This window comes from Triticum urartu, chromosome 2A, assembly GCF_056163025.1.
Source record: "Triticum urartu cultivar PI428250 chromosome 2A, HENAU_Tu73, whole genome shotgun sequence".
NCBI lineage: Eukaryota > Viridiplantae > Streptophyta > Magnoliopsida > Poales > Poaceae > Triticum > Triticum urartu.
In genome coordinates, this window is record NC_141874.1 from 650,217,122 (window position 1) to 650,226,136 (window position 9,015).

General features: G+C 46.7%; 1 long non-coding RNA gene across 1 annotated transcript; it reads right to left on the bottom strand.

Moving 5' to 3' along the window:
* Nucleotides 1-4,689: 4,689 nt before the first annotated feature.
* Nucleotides 4,690-5,931, bottom strand: LOC147986410 (uncharacterized). Its single transcript, XR_015615204.1, has 3 exons — nucleotides 5,721-5,931; nucleotides 5,146-5,340; nucleotides 4,690-4,826 (listed from the first exon to the last, which is right to left on the bottom strand). It is a non-coding gene; the product is annotated as an uncharacterized LOC147986410 (long non-coding RNA).
* Nucleotides 5,932-9,015: the final 3,084 nt, after the last annotated feature.

The window sequence follows — 9,015 nt, forward strand, 5'->3', positions numbered from 1 at the left end:
AACCAAGCTTTAGCACGATCTCTAAGCGAAAAAGGAAATAGCTTCAATTCAACAATATCATTATCGACATCTTTCTTCTTTTGCATGTCACACAAATCAATGAAGCTATTAAGATGGGTAGCGGCATCTTCACTAGGAAGGCCGGAGAACGGATCTTTCATGACAAGATTCAGCAAAGCAGTATTAATTTCACAAGATCCAGCATCGGTAAGAGGAGCAATCGGAGTGCTAAGGAAATCATTATTATTGGTATTGGTGAAGTCACACAATTTAGTATTATCTTGAGCCATCGCGACAAACAAGCAAACTAACACACAAGCAAACAAAAAGGCAAGCAGGCAAAAAGAGGCAAATAGAGAAAGAGAGGGAGGATAGAGAGAGAGAGGGCAAATAAAACGGCAAGGGTGAATTGGGGGGAGAGGAAAACGAGAGGAAAATGGCAAATAATGTAATGCGGGAGATAGGGATTGTGATGGGTACTTGGTATGTTGACTTTTGCACAGACTCCCCGGCAACGGCGCGAGAAATTCTTCTTGCTACCTCTTGAGCACTGCGTTGGATTTCCCCGAAGAGGAGAGGATGATGCAGCAAAGTAGCGTAAGTATTTCCCTCAGTTTTTGAGAACCAAGGTATCAATCCAGTAGGAGGCACTACAAAAAAAATACACTTCCGTGATGATACATGTTTGTCACAGTAGGTCGCTTTTTTATCATGCATGTACATCCATGACAAATTTATGACAAAATCAAGATAGTCATACCTGTGCTGTCGTAGAAGTGTTCCATGGCATTACCAAAATTATCATCACGGAAGTGTCCACTTCCATGACAATAAATCGCGCGTCACAGAAGTGCTTTCGTCAAGGGTGACCGACACGTGGCATCCACCGTAACGGAACGCCGTTAAGCTATCGGGTCGGGTTTTGGATCCGATAACCCGTTAACAGCCCCGACCAATGGGGATTTTCCATGTGTAAAATCATCATTGGCTAGAGGAAACACGTGTCGGTTCATCGTTGGGACAGATGTCATCCACTCACTGGACAAAAGGCGCCTATGATACGTCGACATGTGGCATGACCCAACAGTGGCCCATTCCTGTGAAAAGGCCGGCCCATTTGACTTGGTCAAAAGCTGGCAGCCCGGCCCATGGAAAGCCTGTTAACGGCCTGTTCGCATATAGCCCATTTACAGCCCGCTAACCCAAGGCCCGTTACACCCTATCCGAATTAGGCCCAGTAGCGTCATCTGGGCCGTCCAATATGATTCCAGCCCGTTTTCACTTCTGGCCCATGTATAGCCCATGACGTCTTTCAGCCCATATGAGGCCCTTTGTAACTCTTGGCCCATTAGCGGCCCGTGCTGAAACTGGCCCGTAATGAACAATGTATCACTTTACACCCATTAACGGCCCGTGGTGAAACTGGCCCGTAATGAACAGTGTATCACTTTATACCCATTAACGGCCTGTTGTTCCGTTGGGCCGTCTCCAGCCCATGTTATATTTCGGCCTTCTCGGAGCCCATTTATTCTTGGGCTCATTTCCAGCATTCGTTTACTTACGGCCCGTTACTGTCATTTTCTGCTTGTGGGCCAAATTCAGCCCGTGGTTACAGTCGTCCCGTTTGTGGTCCGTTAATACGTTGGGTCGTTTTCATAGCGTCATCAAATACGACCTATTAACGATGGCCCGTTATGGTCGGCCCATGAACGGACGATTCCAACTCTAGCCCGTTTACGGCCAGAATGCGGTCTGTTTGGACCATGTTTGGCCAATCGATCATACGGCCCGTAGAAGGCCCATTGATGATACGGCCCGTAGAAGGCCCATTGTTTCTACGGCCCGTAGAAGGCCCACTGTTTCTGCGGCCCGTAGAAGGCCCACTGTTTCTACGGCCCGTAGAAGGCCCACTATTTCTACGGCCCGTAGGAGGCCCAGTGTCACTACAGTAAATATTAGCCCATGGTTATTGTGGCCTAGTTTTAAAAAATAGGTTATTGCAGCCACTAGCAAACCGCAGAAAAAGAACTGCACTGACTACAAGCAAACAAATAAACAAGACAACAAGGAAATAAATAAGAAAGCAACTTACACTAGGCTATCACGGCTATTACACATATTACATCCACTGGGCATCAAAGTTCGCCACCAGTGCAAATATAGGGAACACAACAACATATAAACGCCGCAGCAAAACAAAGTCCAGAACTGAAACCACTTCAGAAGAGCTCAAGAAACAATATCCTGGGTACCCATAATGCTGGCAAGATGCTTAGCGAGCTTATTAAGTTTCTCTTGTTTGGCGTTTAAGTCCTCCAGCGCTTGCTGTTGCACCAGAAAGTATGCATCTGAATTCTGCAGGGACTTCCTCAGTCCTTCGGCTTCCCGTCGCATAACATCTGATCGATGTCTTTCAACTTGAAGTTGAGACTCAAGAAGCCGAACTGATTCAGGCAATGAGTTCGAAGAGCTGGTGCCAGCAGTGGTAGCTAGTAACTCGAACACTACATCAAGACAGGACTTTGGGGTTGTCTCAGTGTCTTCAATATAGTTTTTATCAGCTTTCTTGGAGACCAACAGGGATGTCTCACTATCTTGAACCTTATCTGCATTACTTCCTTTACCATTGCATAACAGGGTACTCTTCTCCAATATTTATCCGTGTTCTAAAAGAGAAACAAACAAACACATCTCAGGTTTACAATGTAGTATATGAAACTCATTTTGGTAAACTAGTTCAGTAGTAAGGTGGATAGGATAACAACATGAAACAAACATATATCTATGTAGTATGGTCACTGTATGGTCTATATCATTCTAGTTTATGTTGCCAAATCAAGATAGATACAGTTCGAATCATATCTATTTAAGACAAAGCAACATAGACATAATATACGTGTGGGAAACTACACAGCAATAACAACACTTGTAATGTGCATGGCATGAGAACATAACTGTTTATTCAATTGAAACTGAAATCAACATAGAGCAAGTTACAACAGTAAACAGCCAAACACGTTGAAGAAACAGGTTTAAAACATACCTGTTGCGCCATTGGAGATTCAATTGCATCCTTCAAATTTTAAATTAGTTGGTATCAGTAAATACAGTGATGCAAGAGCAAAGTAGTATGAACCATAGCTACTGAAGCTGACCTGAGAACAATTCTTCTTCTGCTTTAAGCGTTGACTTCGGGTTCAGAGTGGTGGTCCTCGTGATTTGGGCACTGCAGTTGCCTTACTAACTACTCGTGTTTGGGTGCTCTGTGGTGGAGACGGTGCTGTGTCAACGGGAACTGGGTGTCTATCTGCTGGGGTTGGGGTTAGAAGGGGTGTAGCTGGTTCTCTGTCCAACTAGGTAGGGGTACAATTTGCATGAGTGTGGGTTATGTGTGGTGGGGCTGGTTCTTGGGCAAGTACAACCGTGGTTCTATCCGCATCGACAGGTAGCACGATCTTTTCTGAAGACCGTGTTTTTACTCCCACAGATACTGCCATCACTCCCTCCAATTGAAATGGCTGTTAAACAAGAAAAGTAATTGAATGTATAGACATTGTAAGATAGACAGGTGCAATGGATAGTAGGGAAGAAAACAGGGCATGAAATAATTCACATTTATGTTGTCTAAGCAAACAGAATAGCAGGACATAATTTCACATATATGATGGCTAATTAAACAGGATAGCATGACACAATTCACATGTATGATGGCTAACTAAACAGGATAGAATGACATACTTCAAAATATGATGACTATGTAAACAGGATGACATGATATAACTATACGATGTGTCTATTAAAGTGGTTGGCATGCCATAAATCACAAACATGCCGTCGATGGAAACATGATGGCATGATATAATTCACAGATAGAATGACATAATTTAAATATGATGACTATGTAAACAGGATGAGATGATATAACTATATTATGTCTTTAGAAAATGGGTTGGCATGCCATAATTCAGATACATGCTATCTATGTAAACATCATGTCATGACATAATTTAAATATATGATTTATATACTAAGGAAATGAGCAGAGGGCAATCGCATATATGATATGTCAACTAAGGAGATGGCATTCAATATTGTGTATATGATGTAAAAACTAAGCATTGCAATACAACATATGCATTATATGAGTAATATAACCCTGCCAAGTTTGAGCATACACCTCAGGGGGATAATAGGACTGGTCATCTGCCTCTGAATCCTCCTCTGATGAGCTATCTGTAACCAACAAGATATCTGCTTCAACAGGTAGCATTGTCTACTCTGAAGACCTTGTTTTCACTCCAGATTTCTCCATCACCAATTCAAATGGCGGATGCACAGGAAGAACAGTTGAATATACAAACATTGTCGACAAAAGCAATGAGAAATACAAAAAAAGGACGGCATGATATAATTCACATATATGACGCTTGCCTAAACAGCGTGGCATTGCATAATTCACATACATAATGCCTTGCAACAAGATAACATTGCATAATTCACATATATAATGTCTTGCAACAAGATGGCATTGCATAATTCACATATATGGTAATTAGACACTAAACAGGTGGCATTCACACAAAGCATGTCTAAACTAAGCAAATGACATAGCAATGCAAGATACCATACGCACGATATGAGCAACATAACCCTGCCAAGTTAGGGCATGCACCTCGGGGGGGGGGGGGATATGACTGGTCATCTGTCTCTGAATCCTCCTCCGAGGAGCTATCGGTAACCAGTAAGACATGCGCTTCGTTAGATAGCATTGTCTGCTCTGAAGACCTTGTTTCCACTCCAGATTTTTCCATGACCGTGCCAAATGGCTGATGCACAGGAAGAGTAATTGAATGTACTAAAATTGTTGACAAATTTAACACGTAATAAAAAAATGATGGCATGATATAATTCACATATAAGATGACTGGCTAACCAGGGTGGCATTGCAAAATTCACATATATGATGCCTGGCTAGACAAGATGGCATTGCATGATTCACATATACGATAAAGAAACTAAACAGATGACATTGACACAAAGCATGTCTAAACTAAGCAGATGACATCTTTAATGTATACAGTAAGCAATGCAAGGCACCATATGCATGATATTACCAACATCAGCATGCCAAGTTAGAGTGAAGACCTCATGGGGTAAATAGGAGTGGTCTTCTCCTTCTGAATCCCCCTCATAACAGTTATCTTCCTCTTGATTATGATCCTAAATGGGTGGAGGGGGCTGCCTTTGCGCCCACCATGGAACGACGTCTGCATGAAATTTTATTGCCACGCAAGGCTTGTCTCTTTTGCTCTACATGATCAGTTCCATTGTGTACAATAACTGGCATGCATAGGAATAAAACATAGTGAGATTATGTAAGGAGTGCATGCACAAATCCAGAGTGATGGTAGCAAACTGTGGATAGACCCAAAACCAATGATAGCAGGTAGATAATAGCTTTAGTTAAAAAATACAGATAATGGCTCCTTGAATGTTTGTTTGCACCCAACATGAAACTCATAGTAGACACCGGAGATTAACCAGATAGTAGACAGATAGTACTGATTGCTGCCCCAATATGTACCCCACAACCATTTAAAAAATCAAGTTTCAGCATTATTTTGGACCTGACTCGGAGTCTAATAGGTGAACACGACGATAATGTAGCATGCCATCATATTAAGCGACGCATAACGTAAGCAGACACGGAAGAGTGCGACCTCTCTTGCGGACCCGTGTAGTCCTCAAGGTCATCTGCTCAGTTGATGATGGTAATGCAGTTGCCGTGGCTGCCGGCGGCGGGGAAGAAGATCTGAGGCGGCAAAAGACAGTCTGGAGAGCAGATCCCTGCTGTGGTGAACCCTTCCGTCGTTGGAGCAGCTGAGCTGAGGTGGAACACAGCGCCGCAGGAGCAGGACAAACCACACAAGGTTTTCTTTGACACATATCTGTGACAGAAGTAATTAAGTAAGGGCTTGTTTGAATTTGAGGATTCTAACAATGCAGGGATAGGAAATAGACAGGAATAGGATAGGAATGCACATGCAAAACAGAGAATTTAAAAACACAGGATTTATGCCAATCTGGGTGTTTGATTTACAACAATTGGAAGATCAAAAGATGCAAAAAAGCATGGTGAGATTAAGTCAAACTACAAGAAAATGTATGGTTATAATGCTATTATGCTACTATCTCTTAGTCTTGTGCTTGATGAATAGGAATATGAAAAGGAGGCAAAGTGGAAATTAGAATTCCTACGGTTTTTCTTTCAAGGAGACACTAAAGGAACAAATCCTACAGTTTTCCTTTGCTCCATTCCTTTGCACCAAATTCATGAAAAGTAGTACCATAGGAAACTTTCCAATTCCGATGTTTTTCATTCACTTTTCCTTTCAAGCACTGGCGATTCTACTAGGCAGGCTTGAGCAAGGAAAATCCTACACTAAAAAATGTTTTTGTGCTACTTCTATTACTTTGGACCCAGGCCACTGCCATACTAGCTCAACTCCCAGGCCCATCGACAAATGCACAGCTCAAACGCGCAGACATAAATAATGATGGCATTCAAGAGAGTCCATCACGGATAGCTAAGTTGCCTGGTACCTCACTGCTTGTCATATAGTAGGATAAAATAATCGTATTTCCCATTACTACGAGTGCTCAGTGGATAATATATATAACATGTAGAGTAAAAAAGAGATGCAACAAGTGTACAACCTCTTTGGCGAAGCCATGTCGATCTCAGTGTGATTGGGTTGGTCGGTGAGGATGCTCCGGCTGACTTGGCTGTCGGAGGAGGGGAAGAAGATCTTAGGCGTCTGGAGATGGAGCGCGAGGTACTGCTCCGCTGTGATGGAGGGTTTCGTCGTTGGAGCAGCTCCGGTGAGTTGTACGACGCCGAGGCTGAAGCAAGACAAGGGAGACAACGAACAACGTTAACATGAGTGGAATTCTAATAGCATCTCCAATACATGACATAAAATACATAAACACAAAGTGCTAGATGTAAAATACATCAGCCGCTCATCTCTGAACTTAACTGTCGAAACTGAATTTAACTGTCGAAACTGAACTTAACTGTCGAAACTGAACTTAACTGTCGAAACTGAATTTTGCTGTCGAAACTGAATTTTGCTGTCGAAACTGAACGCAGTAGCAAGGTGTCGGAGTAATTGGGCACGGATACCCCAAAGACGGTGAGACAATATTTCAAGACATCGGGGCTAGCAAAGCCCCTCAGTCCGACTGCTCTGCCCGGCCGGCTGCCAGTTGCTGACTGCAACGACCAGCCGGCTGCCGACTGCAGCCTGAAGCGACATCGACAAGACACCGACGAGGCGATCGTACCTGAGCACTATTCATGTGTCATCTCAGCCATCATGTATAGTGTCACTTGTCCCCTGGCACTATTTATGAAGTGACCCAGGGGACAAGGATGACATGCACCATGCCTTACCCATGCCCATTACCAAGCTTACATCCTAAGCTACCCTCTCCTATATAAAGGGGCATCCATCCATCCATCCAGGGGATGGAATCTCACGCACACACACAAGCAACTAGCTAGCAAGCTATCCATCCATCCATCCATCCATCCACATGAGCACACATGCTCACGGCCATGAGCATGGCCGACCACTAGCATGCCTCATATAGGCATATACAAAGCCAGATGCCTATGGCACTGAGCTCCGATACAGCTCCAGGAGCACTCTATACCAGATATACCAGATATACTCAGACATGCAGGAGTAGGGGTATTATCTTTCCGGAGAGCCCCGAACCTGGGTAAACTAGCACGTGCTACTCGCATACCCGCTCCCGGTCCTATCAGCAACAGTCTTACCCTCACACTAAGCCCTTGTGGCATCTGTCGACTCGCAAGCCCCCTGTGAGAATACCACGACAGTTGGCGCCCACCGTGGGGCGGTACTACTACTATGCTACCACACTGCTGCTGGTTTTGCAGTCCGGGCGGGACCCTTTTTTCTTCATCGCCTCCGCCCGGCGTCGCGCCGTCTCTCCGGTAGCACTCGGGGGCTCGACATCGACCCGCCCCCGGAGCGGCCGCGAGGGGTGGCGCGTCCTCGCCATCGGCCTCTTCGTCTTCACCACCGCGGCGTCGCACCGTCTCTCCGATAGCAGTCTGGGGCTCGACATCGACACGCCCCCGAAATGGCCACGAGGGGCGGCGCGTCCTCGCCGTCGGCCGCGCCTTCATCATCGCCACCGCAATGTCGGCCGTCAGTCCACGTGCGCGCCGTGCGCAGAGCCTCGTTTCGGTCGGCCATGGCCATCCACGCGCTGCTCGTGTTTGCTTCCCTCCGCGTTGCGGCTTGCTCCGGCCAAAACACACGCTCACTCCTCCATATATCATCTATGCTTGCTAGATAGACGGAAGTCAATGGTCAAACCATCCATACACTACGCAAGCAACGGCATGACCTGTTGTTAGCACCTGCACTGCGTCTTGCCTCGTGCATCTCCGGCCACGCCAGCGCTGCTGCAGCTTGCTGCCTCCCAGTCAAGATCCCGCACGGCCGCGCCCGTGCCACTGCGGATTGCTACGTTCTCGTCCGGGCTCTTCCCCAGCGCCCCACACTCCGGCCGGTCCCTGCGCAACCGCACCGCGTTCATGCCACCCTGTGCCGGCCTCCACGCGGCCTTCTCCGCCCGTGGCCGGGTGCCCGTCACGCCCGCTGCGCTCCTTGCTGCTCGTCGGCCTCCCGGCCGCCGGGTCCATCCCCGCCTGTGGCCGACTGCTCTCGGCCTCCCGAGCGCATGCTCCGCCTCCATGCCCATCCGCCTACTTCGCCTGCCCGCCCGCCGGCTTGCGTTCACGTCGTTGCCGCCATCTTCGCGCCCGGCCGCTGCGCCCCTGCGCGCTCCTCTGCCCGCGCCAGCTGTGGCCCCGTCCCGACCTGGCTCTCACAGCTCCGGCCGGCTCGGCGCGTTGCCAGGCCTACCCTGCGGCTGACTCCGCCTACATCCCGCATCGGGCCGACTCCTCTCCTC